Source organism: Anopheles arabiensis, chromosome 3 (assembly GCF_016920715.1).
Source record: "Anopheles arabiensis isolate DONGOLA chromosome 3, AaraD3, whole genome shotgun sequence".
NCBI lineage: Eukaryota > Metazoa > Arthropoda > Insecta > Diptera > Culicidae > Anopheles > Anopheles arabiensis.
This window is the reverse complement of record NC_053518.1, coordinates 18,093,724-18,113,266: the sequence shown is the minus strand read 5'-3', so window position 1 is coordinate 18,113,266 and position 19,543 is coordinate 18,093,724. Positions and strand designations below refer to the sequence as shown.

The 19,543-nt window shown below is 40.6% G+C and overlaps 1 protein-coding gene and 1 long non-coding RNA gene across 2 annotated transcripts in view; one reads left to right on the top strand and one right to left on the bottom strand.

Annotated features, from left to right (window-relative positions):
• The window catches only part of LOC120904511 (paired box pox-neuro protein), a 46,036-nt gene extending 33,468 nt beyond the window's left edge, over positions 1-12,568 (bottom strand). The window contains exon 1 of the mRNA XM_040314538.1: positions 12,120-12,568. The gene's annotated coding sequence lies outside the window, so the exon portion shown is untranslated. The remainder of the gene's footprint in view (positions 1-12,119) is intronic.
• Positions 12,569-17,273: 4,705 nt separating this feature from the next.
• On the top strand, positions 17,274-17,818 carry LOC120902042. The gene is made up of 2 exons (XR_005739367.1): positions 17,274-17,382; positions 17,531-17,818. It is a non-coding gene; the product is annotated as an uncharacterized LOC120902042 (long non-coding RNA).
• Positions 17,819-19,543: the final 1,725 nt, after the last annotated feature.

Sequence of the window (19,543 nt, the reverse complement as noted above, 5' to 3'; positions counted from 1 at the left end):
TGTGCTTTAGAACCTCTTCTTTATGGCATTTGAAGATTCTAGCAAGTCTTGTCTACGATTTACACTATAGCAAGACATGACTAAGAATACAATTAAAGGATTTAATATAAATGGGAATTTAATCATTATTCACAAAGCGGTATAAACCATTCAACAAGCATGTACCCTGGTTTACAAACATGTACCCAAACATGGTGAATATTAAGCATGATGATCGCTTTCAATCGATCCGCCAGTCATAAATCGATATTGATCACCTTGTTGAAGTCAATATAGTCATTTTGCTGCTCGAGTTGGCAATAAATCCTCCAATAATCTTCGAACACACATCCACCTCCAGAGTGCAGAGTGTGCAAGACAATCGATCGAATGCAGTTCCAACGCACACCAACAAATTACCTTTAACATCCCGTCCCGATCATCAAATCACGTTCTACAAGCCATGGCGGGCAGCAACCGTCGCCGACACCGACTACTGCGTTCGAGAAACACCTCGCCAGCATCCACCCGTGCCCGCCAGAGACAGAACAGTAAATTTTATGAATGAAAATAAACTGGAAACAAACAACGCCAGCAAGGAGACGGAAAAACAATTAAAGGCCAGCCCTGCCTGGAAGGTCCCGACGCGAACCCGCGGCCGGCAAGAGCACCGGGGAGGATGTAGTCGCGACAACATCAGCAAATGGGAGATGCCAGTATAAAATGATATAAATGCGTAAGAAATCGTAAATGTTTATCTGTTTTCCGATTCCGGCCTGCGACCTCAGCCGTGTTCGGCTCTGCCCGCTCTTGAGGGCGATAAAAAACGCTCAAAACAAGGAAACACTTGACCGAACGGCAAAGACCCCGACACCGACTAGGACAAGTGGACTGTGTTCCAACGAGATGGACACAGGAACAGATCACACAGATACTCACACACACAAAAGCATCACAAACACATCTTTTCGGACTAATCACGATGGTAACACTTCATTCTTGGACCATGTTCAGCAAAGCGTTCAAAGAAGGTCACAACAAAAGTCCGAATCGTATGACGGCTTCGGTCGATAGGCAGCATCAGGCGTTTGGCTGTTCTGTCAGTGCAGGTTTGTGTTAGGAACATAAGGAAGCGAGAATAAAGCTCGTTGCTCAAGAAGATCAACCGGCAATGTGGACGAGACAACTCCGTGTAGGTACCGGGCTTGTTGTTCGGGTTTAATTATCCTTTAATGTTATTAAAACAAAACAGAAGAAAAAAGCCCCAAAACATAAATTAAATTATTATAAGCACATCTAATGGGCTGGCGTGAGTGAAGGCTAGCAGCAATGGTCTGGTGGAAAAAAAGGATCACTCCAGCAAAGTCCCTTTTGCTTTATTACAATCACATTAAAATTAGGCCTTGATGAATCGGCGCGACCGAGACTGGCTGAAGTAAAAACGAACCCGGAACCCGCTCCGGTTGAGATTTGAAATCATTTTCTACGCAATCCAAACAATTACCGTGCGTACACTGGATGGCGAAGCGAGTAAACACACGGAAGCATAAAAACCGTTTCTAGTTTCGAGCGTTCTAATGTTGCATGGAAATTGTTTTAAATACCATTACGGTTTATGCTCGAGATGATATGATCGTTCTTAGGACACTTGATTCAATTTCGGTTTATGTGGCATTAAATAATGGTCATTAAGGATTGGGATTTTGAGTAGGGGTTTGTTTGTTACGTATCGAAGAGCTAAACCACCCCATGAGAACCATTCGAGACAAGTGGATAAACAAATCTTAAATTACAGCAAAACTCCAAGAATTCTCAAAGAAGCCCGGAATACCATGAAGAAAAACGAAATTAACTAAACCTCTAGGAAAATTAGATTAAAACAATCTTCTGTAATAAAATACTGAACAATAGCTCCATAATTAACTAAGTACATAAGCAAATTCAAAAAGAATCAATATTAAGGTTTTACATTAACGCAAAATGTGTTGAATATTTTGATTCTCCTCAAAGAAACAACTCAAGACCTGACTTAAACAAACGAAAGAAAATAAATCTAATAAGACTTATGTCTATATTTCATATTTCATGAGTCTTCAAACAAAAACAAAATATTAAAATTTTAAATTGGAGCATCATTGAAACCAAACAATTCATGTAATAAATCCGACAGCAATCTAATTGTCTTTTTTATTGTTCAGGCTAATGAATGAAATCATATTAGAACATTTCGAATAGAATCAAACGGACTAAAAAATACTGTAGTTTGACCCAATGAAATATTGTCTTGTCCTTAACGAAAATTATGTCACAAACATCCTGAGGAAACACAGTAGCTCGGTCGTTTAAATCGTGCCAAACGTTTCGTACGGCAGTTGGTAAAAGTACTTGCTACCGTTAATTTTCATACAACCATGCTCAAGAACAGCTACAGTTATGATTATATACAAAGTAACTCTGCTGTAATTTATTGTGACTCTTAACACTTATCCCTTGACAGCTTCAGTGAACTAATGAAGTAATATTGCTATAGCTCTAGTTCATTAACCGAGCTACATTTAAATGCTTCGCTCTACCACCTATCTGCCCACCCGATTCTTTACATACGCAGTCTCGTATTTATCGAAAACGCATACCCGCCGTGCTAAGCTGTCATCCCGAATAAGGCAACATTCCTCCTTCCCCTACTCTCATTTTCCTCAGTCCCCCTTGGGTAGCAGCTTGAATCTGTTTTTAATCAATTACACCGTTGCAATCTAATTGCCACGATCTTGCCCAACGCACCAAACGGTCGCCATCGCGCGTCGTACGGCCGATTGACAGGATCACTTCTCACGCGACACCCGCGATGGACTGTGCGCGATAAACGTACGGACCGGTGCGTCCCAAGACTACACGCCACCGCGACGGCCACGACGACAGCGACGGCCGACATTCGCGAAACGGCGCGGCCACCGGACCGTGGCGATACGCGGCACGATGCGTGCATGTGTTACACTGCATATCATAGTACGCGTCCGTCCGTACCACACCACCGCCACGGCACGGGGAGTTCGGATAAATAAGGACCTACAGGGCAACCTTTGCCTAAGCCTACCCCGGTCGTCCGATCGAACGAACGCGAATGCTGCGTCGCTTTTGTGGGAACAAACCTCCAACCAATGTGATGCCTAGGCTGGGCCCATAATGTGATGCCTCCAAGAGCGGATGACCATCATAAGCGGTGGTCTTACCTCGAAGAGCAAGGGGAAAAAAAGCTACCGTTCTCACCGTACGCCGACTTGGCGCTGGCGACGCACCTGCACACGCAGGCTCTTTATAAATATTAATGTATTCAAAGAGTGATTTGTAATAAACACTTGTTTTGCGTTTCGATATGCGCACGATTACCGGTCGCAGTCTACCGAGGGCCCAGGGACACACGACCTTTCGCGCAAACGCTTCACGCCAGGACGGACACAATATGCGTGGCGTCAACACCTTACCGTTTTTTCCCAAAAACGGCACACCATTGCAAGGTGCGACTCGATTCAAAGGCTCACGAGACTGTCGACCAGAAAGTTCAGCTGCGTCTGTCAGCCGCGATGGCTTTTGGATGCGCTTTTTTGTGGAGCAATTTGTTCGACCACCTTTATACACTTGTAAGCTCCCGGGGCCAGGCAGGCTCATTACGCGACAAACGCCTACACGCCACGGTGGTTTACGGGGTGGGTAGAAGAAGGGTCGGTTGTCTTTTAATTAATCGCCGCGGGGACACATTCTTCGCGGTCGTTCATTTGTGCGCTGTCAATAAAACGCACATCCCGTACCGATGCAGAGATTAGCCGAATGCACCAGCCGTAGCATGATGATGATGGCCTGGCCATGGCCAGATTTGCGCATCGTAAAACGCTAAAATCGACCGGAATGGAGTTGTTGCTTGATTGCTTTATGAGTTGTACGGCAGCAGTAAGGGAAGAAGTAAAAACAACACGGAAACGTAACGCTTCACACCGGGCTGCAGGATTTGTGTGAAAGGGGTGATGGGTCTGTTTTTTATCAGCCAAAAACCTGCTTGCACAGCTGATGGGACCGATGATAAGGGTCGAGCAATTTATTCGTTAACTTACGTTTGCAGAAGAGGTCCTATCAACTGGGAGGAATTTTGGTTCGGATAATTTTAGTGCTATGTTTTGGTCCCTATAAATGCCAAATGTTGCAGGTTGTTAAATAAATACTTACATGGCTTAAAAATTATCAAAGCTTGAAGAACTAATATCAAAAAGAATTAATTTGAAAAGATAAATATTATTGAATTTTGACGTACATTAAAGTAAGACATTTTAAACTTGTTCAACATTTTGAACATTTTGTTGGCCAATTCAAAGATTTTTAATTGCAATGAATCTTTAGGATAGTGTGATTTGATGCTTATCTTTGTCAATTTTACTGTCAACTTACTTACAACTTACAACTATATCACTTCACAATAAGACTATTGTATCCTCGAACGATAAATTCAAAACACTTACATTTTGTGTCGAGTACATTATGTACATTATGTTGGATAAGGCCTCAATAAGATAAGTTTTTATTCGACCCTACATAAAAACTACACAAATTAAAGTCCAGTAGCCAATTTATTAGAAACACCGGCTTTTTCATGAATGTAGTAAGTATCTAGTGTATAGACCCCAATGATCGTGTATCGGCCGTAAATCGCAACGCCAGGAAAAAAAACACAAATAAAAGCATGATTTCATTTCGATCATTGCTTAAAACACATTTTAATCGAATAAAGCGTCCCAAAAAATGCGTCCATATCCCTATTTAGAACAAACTCATCATAAAACCTTCGAATATACAGCCAACATTCCACACGCTGACGTTTCGCACTGAGCGTCACAGCATCACACTTGAAGCGACTGCAACCGGCCCCGGGTCATACAACACAATTCCCACACCCGGAGCAAGCATATCAGCGGTGTACAGTGTCTTGTACACCATCGCCGGCCATACCATGCGGAGGTTATCCGGCCCGACGATCGGCAGTATAATTTAATGGTATCCTGTTTTACAGCACCCGGAGACGCTCTGATTTTTCGGCTGACTACGGTAGTGGCTTCAGATTTCGAAGCGCCGTTCGACGGGACGGATTCTCGACGTAAACTACCCCTCATTACAAACCAACCCCGTAAGGGAGCTGTGTCTGTACGCCTTACCAAACTGATCCTAACTTCCTGATTTCGGGAAGAGAGTGTGTGATAGAGAAAGAGGCAGAGGCAGACAGAGATCTCGCGAACCAGTCACGCTTATCTGATTTCATCACATTCAATTCATTAGCTCCGTTTATCCCGATCGCATCGACGTACTGGTTGCTGTGTGCTACGGGCCAACGCATCACAACCTGTCGCAACATTCAAACTTCAGGAAGATCGCCTGATGTATGTGTGTATGTGTGTCCCAGTATCGGTAAACATCTACCAGAACCCACCAGCACCGCTATCCGTGTACTGTTTTGAATGGAAAGCAACCAATTTAAACGCACCATTGAAAGCCATTCAACCGATCACCCGAAGCTTCGATAGCACAAACAGTTTTGGGTGGAAATTTACACGATCACCCATCAACAAATGCGCCTGATGCCGTTCTGGCGGATCATCATCGACAGCCTTCTCAGTTCAGCTTCACCCCAGTAGGCCACTCGCGAAATGACCCGTTTTCCCATGAGTATCCCCACGAACGAACGAAGGTCCAAAATTTGTCTCCAAACTTTATAATGACCACCGCAGAGGCCGAGCCCGTGGTGCAGGACGCGGACCCAACACGGTGGCACGATCGTGGTCATGTTCGCTGCCCACCCGCAGGGGTCCCGGGGTTAGTTTACGATAATATCTCCCAAAGATACCTCCACCCAAAACAAAACCAAGGGGAGGTGTAACTCCGCATCAACGGGCACTTGTTTCGCCATGGTTTCGCTTCGAGCCCGTTTAGCCTTCCGTTTGCCAAAGGCTTACCATGATAACTGTCTGCCATATCGATATCCCCGGATCGGAACCCCAAGCGGGAGCTTCTCGAACAAAAATTATGACACGTCAATGCATGTTCCGTATCGCTCGCGAACGCTTCGGCCAGCCGTTGATTATGCAGAACCTTTCGGGATACGCATGGCGAGCTGTTGATGTGGAGACGAAACCTAATTGACGTGTTCCTTCCCTTCGTTCCCGGTTCTTTCGAGCCGCTACTGTTAGCCTCAAACATTGAGATTGAAGATCCCTTGCAATGTTGCCAAAAAGCTCAGCGATTGTCCTCCCAAATGTTCAACTTGCTCGAATCAAAGTCCACAAGGTCTACCACAGGTTAATCCAGAAGCTGTCCTCGTACACGCAAACACATTCTTTCCGTATTTCGTTAATTTGACGAAAGGCTGATTCCGAGCATGATAACATACGGCTTCCCTCAACTACCGTTTCCGTCGGGCAGGCCCCCACAGCAACGCAACCTGCCTTAATTGATATAAATTTCCAGTGAAGTCATAATCTTTTACGGACTGACATGTTGTTTCTACCAAAATCAATAAATTTGGAGGCGCATAAAAATTTATCTAAATTTTATTGGCGCCCTGCCGTTGCTGGTGTGCGTTCGCTGCTGAATCTTGATCGCGAGCGGGGATTCGTCCCCAACTCACGCGACAAGCCACTATTCATCCGAAACAGGCATCAGGCGGCAGATAAACCGACTGCGCTTCTGATTTGCCTTTTGGCTGGATCTTCTTTCGGCTTTCATAGAGCGATTGAGGGCCCGAACATTGGGCACGAACGACCACGGCAGTCAACGGCTCATTAATAGATAATAACTATTTGTTGGAAATTTACATAGGCACATTTTTCATCGGAAGCGTTCCGGGCGATCGTATCGCTCCCGCACAGCCTCTGAACCGTGGACCTAGGGACCGTACGTTGATGGGACGGAACACACAGGGCGAAAGGTGCTACCGGTCGTTTGTTTTGTTTGGGGAGATGTGGAGAGTTTGCCTACTATCTGCCCAGAGCCTGCCTTGAGCTTGACCGGTATGTCTGTGTGTGGGGAGCTGATGTGATGTGTGAAGATCGTTAGGCGAAAATTGATAGGCGAAGCAAATGGAAAAATCAGGCGCTGCCCATCTAAATGAGCTTCCGTTCGGAGCTAGCGCTGCAGGAAGTGAGCTTCTGTGAGATGAAGAAATGATACTGCTACGGCGAAAAAACAAGGGTAAGATGGAAAGCAAAGATACGCAACAGTTATGATATACTGTGGTCCTTTATTTTTGTTGGTAATTGTCATTATTGGCTTGAATATTGGTCTCTGAATGATGCTTACGTCGAGGTACCGATGAAAGCGATTCAAACTTATGGAATAGGCATTCCGTACATGAACGGGTCGGCAATTGCCTGTCTAAACGACATTAGCGCAGTCCCCCCAAAGTAAAGGAAGCAATAAATAACGACTTACACGATCGATTTGATTTACACCAAAATGTTCACCTTCCATTTCCTTTCAGCTCTAAGGTTTATGACCCTACATTCACTTTATTCGAGAAGGGAAATTGTATCACCTTTTTCTAACGATCAATTCTGATGTACTCGAAACAATAAGTAATACAGGATCTTGGACATTTTGAATTCATTGATGACATTGCATGTGTTAGAATATCTCTAAGAATATCTTGTGAATTTAAACTAATTTGAAGTCTTCCCAAAAGTACTTAAGGATCATTTTAAAGCAATTTCACTGCTTGTTGACACAGATATCTTCAAAAAGTTGTATTAAAATCTATCAAACTCTATAATTCAGAATTTTGTAGGTGAAAAGATACCACCACACTGTGGTCCTAATGTCTGGAGTAAGAGAGACCTTGTTTATTTATATTTTTATTAATATATTTTTGCTTCCACATTTCCTCACACTTTCTCAAACCCAGTGCTTGACCTGCAGTCACAAAAACACGTCCACTAATTCGCTTTATTTAATCATATCAATTTGTTGCCCAATAATCCCAACCATCTCGGAATCGGCTTCCACACGCCCACCGACCACAATCCCCCGGTCACACGGCCTACCCCATCCACCGATCAATTCGGATCGATCCAACCACCCAGAAAGCGTCACCAACTGTAACACATCCCAACAGCAAAACAAACTCACCCACCGAAAGGCTTTTGGCGATGCGAACCAAAGACCAGATAATGTCCCCCGGATGCTAATGAGCAAACTAATTGGTTAAACGCGAACGGTACGGGTTCGTCGCTTAACCCACCGCTAGGGAGTTTTGCCTTCTATGCCTTCTGCTTTCTACTCGTTTCCCCCCCCCCCTCCCCCCAAAAAAAAACCCCACCGGGGGCAGTCAAATCGGGAGCCCAATTTTCTAGATAGTTTACGATCTTCCTGCGTGCGTGTACCCGGCGGGCTTACGGCTCGCTCGCTCGCCCGCTTCGCCCAACACGGTTACGGACACGCACCGAAAATCGCAGACGTAGCTTGTGGCGCTTCTGCTCGGTTTTGGCGCGGCAATTTTCGGAACGCGACCACCGCTGCCGTAACAGATAATACCGGTCAAGGACGACCGTGGCCGCTGGCAAACCGTTTGGCCGGAGCTCCGATTTTCCGGACCGGATAATTCCAAGCGTGCCGACTTGGGGACCATATTTGACCCGCCGTGTGTTGGTGTTGGCGCAACGAAATGACGAGCCTTGTGTTTTGGGGTCCTTTTAGTTTTGCTATATTTTTTTCCGTTCTGCTTTTCTGTCTCAAACGCTCGGCGCATGCAAAAGTTATAAACCACCGGCGGATTAGCATAATACAAGTGTAGTTTACACGTACGTAATTATGCAAATTTTCGGTTTGACTTGAGCGCCTTTTTTTGTGCTGCGGACGACGTTTCGGTGGCGTTCCGTGTCTAGTTTGTGGACGGTTGCAGCGCTGACGAGCGTTCAACCGAGCGTCCGAACCGAAAAGTTTGTCCAATCACTCCAGACGACATACATCGTTCGGGGTTTGCTGTGCAGAAGAAAAACACTGAAACAGAGCAATTTTTGACCGCGACCTAAAGCACCGTAATAATGAAGGCTTTTAACTCCCAGCGGCAGGCGAAACATTATCCCCTTCTGACCCTACCCCAGACCAGCAGTAAAGGATAGTACACGGATAATGTTCTTCCGAAAATGCTCGTGCCCATTACACATCTGTAAATCGTTCAGTTCCACTCAACGCGCGCTCGCTTTCAGACGTGTTAAAATCGTGATTTCTTGATTCGATAAAATCAACCATTTTCCCTGGCGGTGGTGGCACATTTCCACGCCACTAACCGCGAGACGCCCGACATAATGGGACCGAAAATTCAATCCTCCGACCCTCCCCTCTCTGATTTCCCAATGATCGGAATCGGAACACTTCTGGAAGCTCCTTTTACAAAGTGTGAGCGCGCCTCGTGAAGACATTTAAATGTAACGGCCGATTTGCACGCTACCGGTTCGGTGATATTATCGGCATATGCTTTGCCCCAGAATGCTTACGAGCTTCAATTGCACACACACACATACACTCTGAGTGCGCCCTGCCTCCCGTGGAAGGTGTGACATTTCAGGACGATGAATGGTCTTCAACGTCAACCCTCCCGCGCAAAACAATCAACCACGCACCGCGTGTAAAGGTGTCATGGAAAAAAAAAGTTCAATGCACAGTGGTGGCAGTAAAATTATTTTAATTAAGATAATTTCATATTTTATTCATCACCATTGGTGAATATTTTAGTTGCCATCAGGCGCTGGGGGGTATCGGTTTTTTTCAAACCTATTTCTGTAAACGTGCACTTTGGTAAATGGGGGTTTGAAAGTTTCTCTTCAACAAACCAACCTATCAAAATGTGAATACTCCGCTGATGATGATGTATTTCCCCGAAAAAAAAACAAAGCAAAACAAAAACAAGACCCACCACGGAACGGGCGTTAACGCATGAAGCATTATCGCGCGCCCGATCGACGATCGAGATAACGATAGTGACAAAAGTGTTTCTTGACCGGTGAACCTGAGATTTTGGGTTGAAGTGGGCAAAAGCGTGCGTTCAACGAGTTTCGGTTTCAATGGAACGGAAGCTTATTGCGTGGGGAACCACTTGACACCGCTTCACACCTTAATTAGAACACGAGCAGGAGGACATTAAGCTTGTTCAACAGCGACACCGGAGGTACTGAGAGGAAACCACAAAAACCCCGCTCCATAATGGGAGGCTCATTAGGTACGTAGTCATTGTTTTCGGTGCCTTGTTTTGACAAGTTGCAGGAACGCGTTAAATACGCGTTTAAAGAGATAAAGCGAACGATTTGATGGGGATCTCGGTAAATAAGTGTTTGGCAAGATAATTGATTGAGTTTTCATTTGACTTTAGGAGACCCTTTAAAGTCAACTTCAATCAATTCAATCAATCCATAAAATTCTAAATATTGCAGAGGTATATGATCATACCACTTTCAATGACCATAAGGTTATCTCTGGAATAAATTGCAACAATCTTTACTATCTTTGTATGTTTATTAATGTATACGAGAATTAACACATATATTCAATCAGCTGCCCTGGGGGTGTCAATGATTTACATGATTCAAATTTTATCATCTTTCGAAAAATATATTTTAAACTACAAGAAGATCATTTTGATTTTTTTTAAATTGATTCAAATCATTATATTTAATGAAATATCTAAACCCCGTTTGAGTCCAACTGGGACAAACATTAGGCTAGGTTACCATAGTGGTAATTTGAATGTTTTTGTTGTGGTGTAATTGTAGAGGTTTGGGACCTCGTGGATCTCTTTTGCCTCTTGGTGTATCAAATGAACCTTCGCTCTTCATCATAAGAAATGCTTCAAGGTAAATCGAATGCACCTCTCCAGAAGAAAATCATTTCATGGTTTTATACAAACAGATTTGCGGAGCAGTTGGTTTGCAATTATTGACTGTTTGATTCTATCTTTAGTGGTGCAACTTCATTCCATTCAAACTGGTTCATGCTTCATTTCTTAACTCAGTTTGATAGATTTTTTTCGATACATGTCTTGCATTTTCGAAACGTAGCGTAACGACTCTGTAATCACATGATTATTAGACTTTATTAGACAATCCTTGCTACCGAGGAACCTGAATATTACCTGTTAGGGTTATATACTTAGAACACCTAGGCTCTTATATAAGTGTAAAAAATACAGCTGGCCAATTTTAATGACAAACGCGTTTGTTTGGTAAGGTAAACATGGCACTCAATATAGTACATAATAGACAGTAATTTCAATAATTTCATATCATATGCAGCTATTCTTTATCAATATATGCCATGCTTACAACAACAACAACAACTAAAACGTGTGTAGAAAAGTCACATACATGAATGTTCTATGTAATGACTCTTGCTGTTACATTTTTCAATTTTAAATTTTCAGGTTTCACGAAAAATAAAGATTAATTTTATACCTTCGAGATGTACTTGTTCTTTGTGAGGACACATACAATCGTTCCAAATTATTTGCATTTAATGATGATTATGTCTGATGATGTTGGTCACCATTTCATCTGCATTAGGTCAAATTGCAAAACTAGTTCAAACGATATCTATTTTTATGAGCATTACATTTTAACAAAATATCGGAAGATTCTGCGTTGTGATAGATGGAGTTCTCTCGAAAAACAACATTTCTATAAACTCCGAACAAGGAGTAAGATTATTTTCATAATCGTTAGAATAGTAAAACTCTTCTCCTAAGAAGAATTTACTATATAAATCATTTTATGTTGTAAACAAATAGGGCCTTTTTTTAATTCTTTTTATAAACCAATCCCTAATGTACGCCTTTAGTGACCTATTTTTATTCGCACATCAACCGGAGAACCATTTCCCGAGATCTATCATTCTTGTTCAATCCCAAAACATAGAATGTTGTTTGAAATTGTTACAATTAAAACTGTATTTACACAAACGGTAACTGCAAAGATCCGCAATCCATTATTCACTTCACGGTGACGTTACTAATGATGTAATGGTCTAATGATTGCAGAATATTTCACATCAACATCATGAAATTTCTCCCAAGATACAGCATTCATAGTGAATAAGGAGCTTATGGATGAATAATTTACCTTTTAAAGTAACAGTTTCACCACTAACTCGAGCTAAAACACACAACGTAATGCGCGAACAACTCTTAAGGATGTTATCGGTTTCACAATTACACAATATTTTCCACTCTTCTCACTTCATCCATCCACTTCAATTTACACTCTGCAGTCAAACAGCACAGCAAAAAAAAACATATAATCCGTTCTTGTTCAGGATTGTTTTCACAAAATGCACAAAATGCACCAATCAACGTTTTCACTCAATGCATCACTCAATCTTTACACACAACAAAAGGCAAACGCAAATCAGCACCAACATTAGACCCGAATCAGGAGCCCGAATCCAAACCACCGCCACGCTACGCTACGCTTCTCGAAACTCTCGATACTGGAAACACGCGCGTACCGCCGTACAACGAAACACCGCAGCCGTCGATCCGTCGTCAGTTTTTCGCGCCCGCTCGCAACCACATTCCAGGCACTAGTGTCAGGGGCTGGCAACGTAACCGTCCACGGTATCCTCGAAACCGCCTCGAAACAGCCTGCGGACGATGCGGCTTCAGTAGCGCGATGGTGCGAAAGAGATCACACCAGACAGCCCTCGAGGGCGTTCGATCTCGGAGGGCACAGCCAACAATGTGACTATGTGTTTACATTGCGTTAGAAGAGTAAGAGAGTCGGATAAGGGTGCGTGAGTGAGAAAACCGTCCATTAATATTTTCATTCTGCTTGTGTGTGAAACAGAGACGACTGATCGCACGGCGGTGAAACCAACCAATGATGAGAACTGTCCGCCTTTTTACAACCCCCATCGATGCTTTGACGGTGGAAGAAGAAAAACGGTGGCAAGTTCCGGTTTCGGTTCCAGCGCCAGCGCAGGCGTAGCATAACAAATAGAAACGGACATGCAACGTGTGCCCTGTGGTCCCCCATGTGACCTGGCTCTCCCTCCAACCGAACCATGATGTGCGTGCGTATTTTAATGTTGTTTCGATAAATTGGCCGTTTTGTTTTCCGGCCCCTTCGCAGTCCCTTCACTTCCCGCACCAACCCAAAACCGTACACTCTCTTCAGATAACGCTCTTGCCTTGTGGATCATGGATCGCCTAGCGCCCTAGCGATAGGCTGGTACACACTTCCTTTGCCATGGGAATCACACTAAACCAGGCACCAGGAACTTGGATGTAGATTGAAATCTCTGCTCGGCCGCTTTTCTCGACCCGCTTCAAGATGCCTATTTGGAGCAGAAATAATCACATAAAATGGTGGATGACGTCTTCGACGGTTCTTTCAAAATTTCCTTCCTATCCGGCAATTAAAACTAATGAAAGCCTGGTACGGTTTGGTAAGAGTCGGGAGCGCAAATGGGAAGGCATATTTTACCGTGGCGCAATCAACGATCGATATTTTAGCGATGGCAGCAGGAAGTGTTGTATCATTTGTTTTTAAAAATATTATTTATGGGACACAACTAGATCAGTGGTAATTAAAACGCTTTGGTTTGGAGACGAAGTACGACGATGAAAGTTTTCAGAGCTACTTTGGCAGATGAAGAAAACGTTTGCTGAAAACGTGTTTAATGTGGTATTATTTTGTAATTCAACAGACCAAAGCCACCGAAAAGCAGATCGAATTATAGCTGTAACTAAAACCGAGGTAAAAATAATCAGCATTAGCACATCGGAAAGTTTAAAAAAACGAAAAGACATTAAATAGGAGAAATCAATAGATATTAAATAGTTTGTACGACTTAAGAAACGCTGAGCTGAAGTATCATGTATGCATAAGAAATATTCTCATTGTTTTCTTGCTGCATTTGAGGGAAATACGAGAATGTTTCGGTGAATGTTAGGTTTCAAGTACTAAATGAAAATATTTACATTTTCTCCATTGACCATTTACTTCTTTGTGCATTCTTTAGTATTCATGTCAGTATTTTCAACATAATGTTCGACCAAATTCAACAAATTAACCTTATTTATATTACGCGTTCATGAGTGACAGCTATCTAATATAAATTGATTTTAATTACTATCTCTTTACTCAACAGCTGTGGAAAAGGATAATTAATGTGGATTAGGATGATATAAATAGGCCACATTAATCGATAAAGTAAATATAGTGTGAAAATTCTCAATGAAATGGACAACAAAATAATGTAGTGATTTTAGCATAAATTTATTATTTATTTTTTATTGACAATATCCAAAAAGCAAAAGAATATTTTCACTTGTATTCATATAAAGAATGCCATATGGCAGTATATTTTAATTATTGTACATCATTCCTATTAAAAATTGACAAATTGATTAAAATAAAGTTGAATGAAAGCCTTTCTCGCTTTTTGCAGAACGTATGACAAAGACTTTTTTAATTGAATGCTATAAAACATTATGATTTCTTCTGTTCATCTGCTGATAATCTTGGTCTGGTGTGTTGATAATTATGAGTAAGGTATATAATTAAGTATGAATCAATTAAAATCAAAATAATTTATCAATTCAAAGTGTGTTTGTGTTCAAAGATTGGTAAAAATATTAAAAGCTCTAAATCGAAAATGTGAAGCTCAGTTATCAATAGCATATTTAGATTTTTTTCCCGCAAAATATGTGCGTGCCGTGCAAATCATCAAACTTGCAGTTTAAAAAAACCATTGCATGATTAACAAACATTTTTTTATTTGGTTTATATTAGAGCTGATGCTAATCATTTGACTAATAACTAATAATTTTAAAGGTTTTTTTACACACTTGTAGTTCACAAAATACAAAAGCACAAAACATTTTCTATAACCCTTTGTTTTTTTGACAAGCACACATATTTTTGCTGCTTTCAGTGATCAGTTTTAACAATACATTAGTTGCATTCAGTAGTTTACAACCACACATACAAATACATTAGTTTCTTCTACCAAAAATTTCCTACTTATAATGATACTTTTTCACTTATCATTATCATTTAACCACTCGAACAGTTTTTAATTTCAGTAAGTCCATATCAGTTTACAAAATTACAACTTAAGCGGCTGAGATGAGCCATTCTATTGTCGAAATTTAATTACAATTTACTTCATCACCCACTGCCATCTCCTACCAGTATCCCCCGCTGGCTTATAATTGAACATGCACAAAAGGCCAAACATTCCCACGACCCATTTCGACACCATTCTGGTACTTACTTACCCCACCAACAACACTTGCTAACCCAGGCCCAAAACTGTCAGATACCTAGGAACGTGTGGCTCCGTGTAAAAAAACGCTCACACCCTTTGCAGCTGCCCGATAACCCTCCAGCAACACACGGATGGGTAGGTTCAGTTTTGCTCGATAAATGTCACTTCCGTCGCACTTCACAGAAGGGGAGGGGGAGTTGGCTGAGCCACTGCCACGGAAGTAGCATTTGAAACGGTTCCGAGCAGGTCCGGGAGGATTCCGTTCAGGACACGCTCGCCCCGTAGAGAGTTTCCAGTCGATTATGTTGTCCTTGGACGGCAGCATTAAATGGACGTTGAAACGGAGCGGGACTGGCATGAAGTTTTCCTATGTACGTTAGTACCAAGGGTTCAAATGTTGATGAGTGTGTGTGTGTGTGTATGTGTGTATGTTTGCTGAAATGGTTGTTCCGAGACGCAAATGGGAGGAGCTAACAATTGAGCATGCGGTTGCTAAAGTGAGACGACTAGCATAACGGACAGGGTGAAAGTAAACCAAAAAACACTTCTTCAGAACATTCATTTTTTTCTTAATTCCATTTAGGAAGTGTGTAATTCATTAAAGTAGCCCTAATGGTACATAATGAATTGAAGCACTTGAAAGGAGAATGTTTAAGGACAATGAAGTATTTAATTAATAAGTTCAATGAAATAATTCCCGAGGCAAATTTCAACTGGACTGAAAACAAAAAAACAATATTTATAAGAATCCAATTAAACTGTTCATTTTAAAATATTTATTGCGGTTATTGAATGATTGTTTTGCTAAAAACCGACGGTATTTAAGGAAGGAAAAATAAAGAAAATGTTGACAATAATTAATAGATTAACTGATCATTTTAAGAAACATATAGACCAGTGAATTATATTTCGATTGTTATTATAATATAAAAAAGCTAACATTTGCAATCATCTTGAGCTATTTCAAACCCTAATCAGTTAATACCTAATAACGTAAATGAATTAAAATGTGTGACAGATACAAAAGAAGTGATATCTGGGCAAACAATCCAACAATCCAGATCTTTGACAGTCGTAAAAAAATCTGGAATGAAATGAAATTGTAGTAAACTATTTGTATCTTGATACGTCATTCTGTGAGAAGATGTTTATTTGTTTATTTATTTATTCACTTGTTTTGTCATTTGAACATAAGGACTAACTCCTCCTAATTTAAAGCTGGTAATAGCAAGCTGCTGGTCGGTCGCGTGATATAGTCGTCAACTCGTGCGACTTAAAAACACGCCCGTCATGGGTTCAAGCCCCGAATGATCCGTGCACCCATACGTAAGACTGACTATCTTGCAATGGGGGGTAATACATAAGTCATTAAAAGCCAAGCCCACTAGTGGTACATGCAGGCCTTGATCGAGAACAGTTGTTGTGCCAAAGAAGAGTAAGTAAGTATAGTAACAAAATAAGTAATTTGTTGATTTATTTTGTAACAATGTTTCATGAATTTTACTTTGGTTCCGATCGATTGACCTCTACTCAATGAACTAATTTTATAACGCTTTACGTATTTGAATTTTACATCTTCACCTGAATTGAAATAAATTGCGAAAAAAAAACCCTGTTATTGTTTTATCTTAAGGTAATCCTACGTACTAAGAGTCAAAGAAGAAGAAGAAAGCATGCTGCAATATATAACCACAGGATTTCCCAGAAAATGCTACAGAGCCTCAATCTAAAACAAATACTGGAAAGAGTTTTTATCAAAATACAGGATTTTCCAAGTCACTTTCGAATGTGCACATAATTATTCATCGCATCCAAGATGTTTTTCGACAGCTGTCAAATGGTTTATTTGCTCCAAAATTAAACTTCAGTTTCAACACATAATTTTCAATACATCAAAGTGTATGAATATCAGGTGGTCTCATAGCCTGTTTTTTATAGCAAAAGTTGAACGTCAAAGTTTGACAGGACGGGTGAAAACATATCTCACACACACACACACACATCACGTATTGATGAAAAGCAAAACAATATTACGGTGTCTAGCGATTGGAACAAAACTGTTGGAAATCTCATTTTATTTTGTTGAAAGTAAGATGATTTAGAATTGAAAAGGTAAATTAGGAAAAGAAGAGTACCGATATTAATGAAAACAGTGTGTTTGTGGTGCTTATTAAGAGAGTGCAATCATTATTGTCTTCACATAATCGTTGTTATGTGTTTCTCATACTTGCTGTTATTTTCTATTTTTCCCTTTGTATAGGTAGATACGTTGGTCGTTGGCCGTTTTCTCTGAGAAGCGAAAAGCTAACGAATATCCATTATCGAGCAGTGAAGACAAGCGAATATGTTGGAACATTTATCAACACAAAAATATATATATATAACTCATCTTTACGCCATGGAACATCGAATATTTTATTTTTGACGGAGACACATAAAGAAGTAAAGACAAATTGTGTGGAAATTCTTAGCGGTCACGGGACAGTAGACCTTTCTGAAGTTTTTAGCGGAAAGGTTTTTTGAGAAATTTTGAACCAGAAAAAAATCATTACTTAGTTTTAAAATTGTTTTCATGATTCATAGATTAACTACGAATTAATTGTGTTTGTTAAAAAGTTCTAAGTTTTTAAATTAAATAATATTGCGTTATATAACGTTGATGTCAGTCATTACTTATTAACCGCTACAATCATAACCGCAATGATTGTTTGGGCTATTGCGGAAGTGTCTAATAGTATTTACGATATCGCGCCATCGTCTCCCAAGTCGTTGTGTTGTCGTTGTACATCAGTATAATTTTATCAAAGTAAAACAACAATACATATTAAATTTCAAAATTATTCTTTAATTGACTATTTTTTTCATTTTTTTAGCTGCTTTATGCTCTTTTGGCCCCTTTCGCTTACATCTCAATAGCTTTTCATTTGCGGCTTTAAGATTCGTGTGTTTAATTCTTAATTTCACACGTAGCATCATAAAGCATTTAATCATGTCTACGGGTAAACTCGGTATTTTTTTTTTTAATTGTATTTACACCCGTTTTTACTATCCCTGGCTTTTTGTCCAGAGTACCATCGGGATGCAGCTTTTGGAAGATTTTTTCCATTTTGGATCCCAATTTCAAAAAAGAATGAGATGGAACAAACAATCCTCCCGTGGATAAGTGCTTCACAAATGATGGAGGTTTGCTGTAGTTATGATCGCTGGTTATTTTAAATGAATATGTTCCTTGATCAATGTGCGGGTGTTTTTTGTGAAATTTTTTTCCTAAGTACCCCACAATATATTCAAATCCATCACTATCTTGTTCTGGTAGATCTGGAATGGTGGAACTGATGGTACTAAGGATTTCACTTTCATCATCCATTTCATGTGCATTTAATGCATTGTCTGGTAAATCTGGAATTACGTCTGCTTCAGTAAATAGAGTTACAGACATAAAATCTTGATTTTGTTCAGACAAACAATCTTCGTTTGCGTTTTCATGCTGCTCCATTAAGCAGATATTTTCCCCTAATCTCGTGTTTCGGTTTGTCTCCAGATTGGTTTGATTAATAAGTATCGTTGGAGATTTTCCGATAACTATCATTCTAATTCTATGCAGACAACTCAATGGTGATGGGTGATCGTACACCCCACCTTTTTGTCGCAATTGGGAAAAAAAGTTTTCTAATATATCTTGATTCAACTGTCAAATAAAAAAAGGTTTAAAAAATCAGTTATACAAATCATAATGGATATTTAGTTCAAAATTACCTTATGCGTTGAAATAAAATCTACTTGATGTTTTTTTTGCATATCTTTATACAGCATTTTAAGAGAAGTAATGTGCATCAGAATCGATTTCTGAAAGGTCTGCATGCTTGTTTTGTTTAAGGCAGTCATGTTAGATATAAGTTCGTACATTTTATCTAACGACTTTTCTTGTTCTTCTTTCCCCGTGTACGATCTTTTGTACGCTATTTTAGCCCAAGGAGAATAAGAGTTTGATATGCTAAACCAGCAGTCTACTGTTTCAATAAATTCTGCCAAAGTCTGAGAAGCATCATCACTTTGATATCGTCTCAAAGCAGTGGCTGTAGTATGCGAAAGTAATTGGACCGCTCGTCGCACGTTTTGCCGTTCTTGTGGTGACATTGTTAAATGATTTTCATTTAATTTAAATAACGGTGTAATTTCAGCATCCTTGCGTTCTTCAACTAGTTTTCGTAATGGGTCTGCCGTTATTATGCTTCCTTTATAATCAAATCCTGTATCAATTAGCCAATTTCGT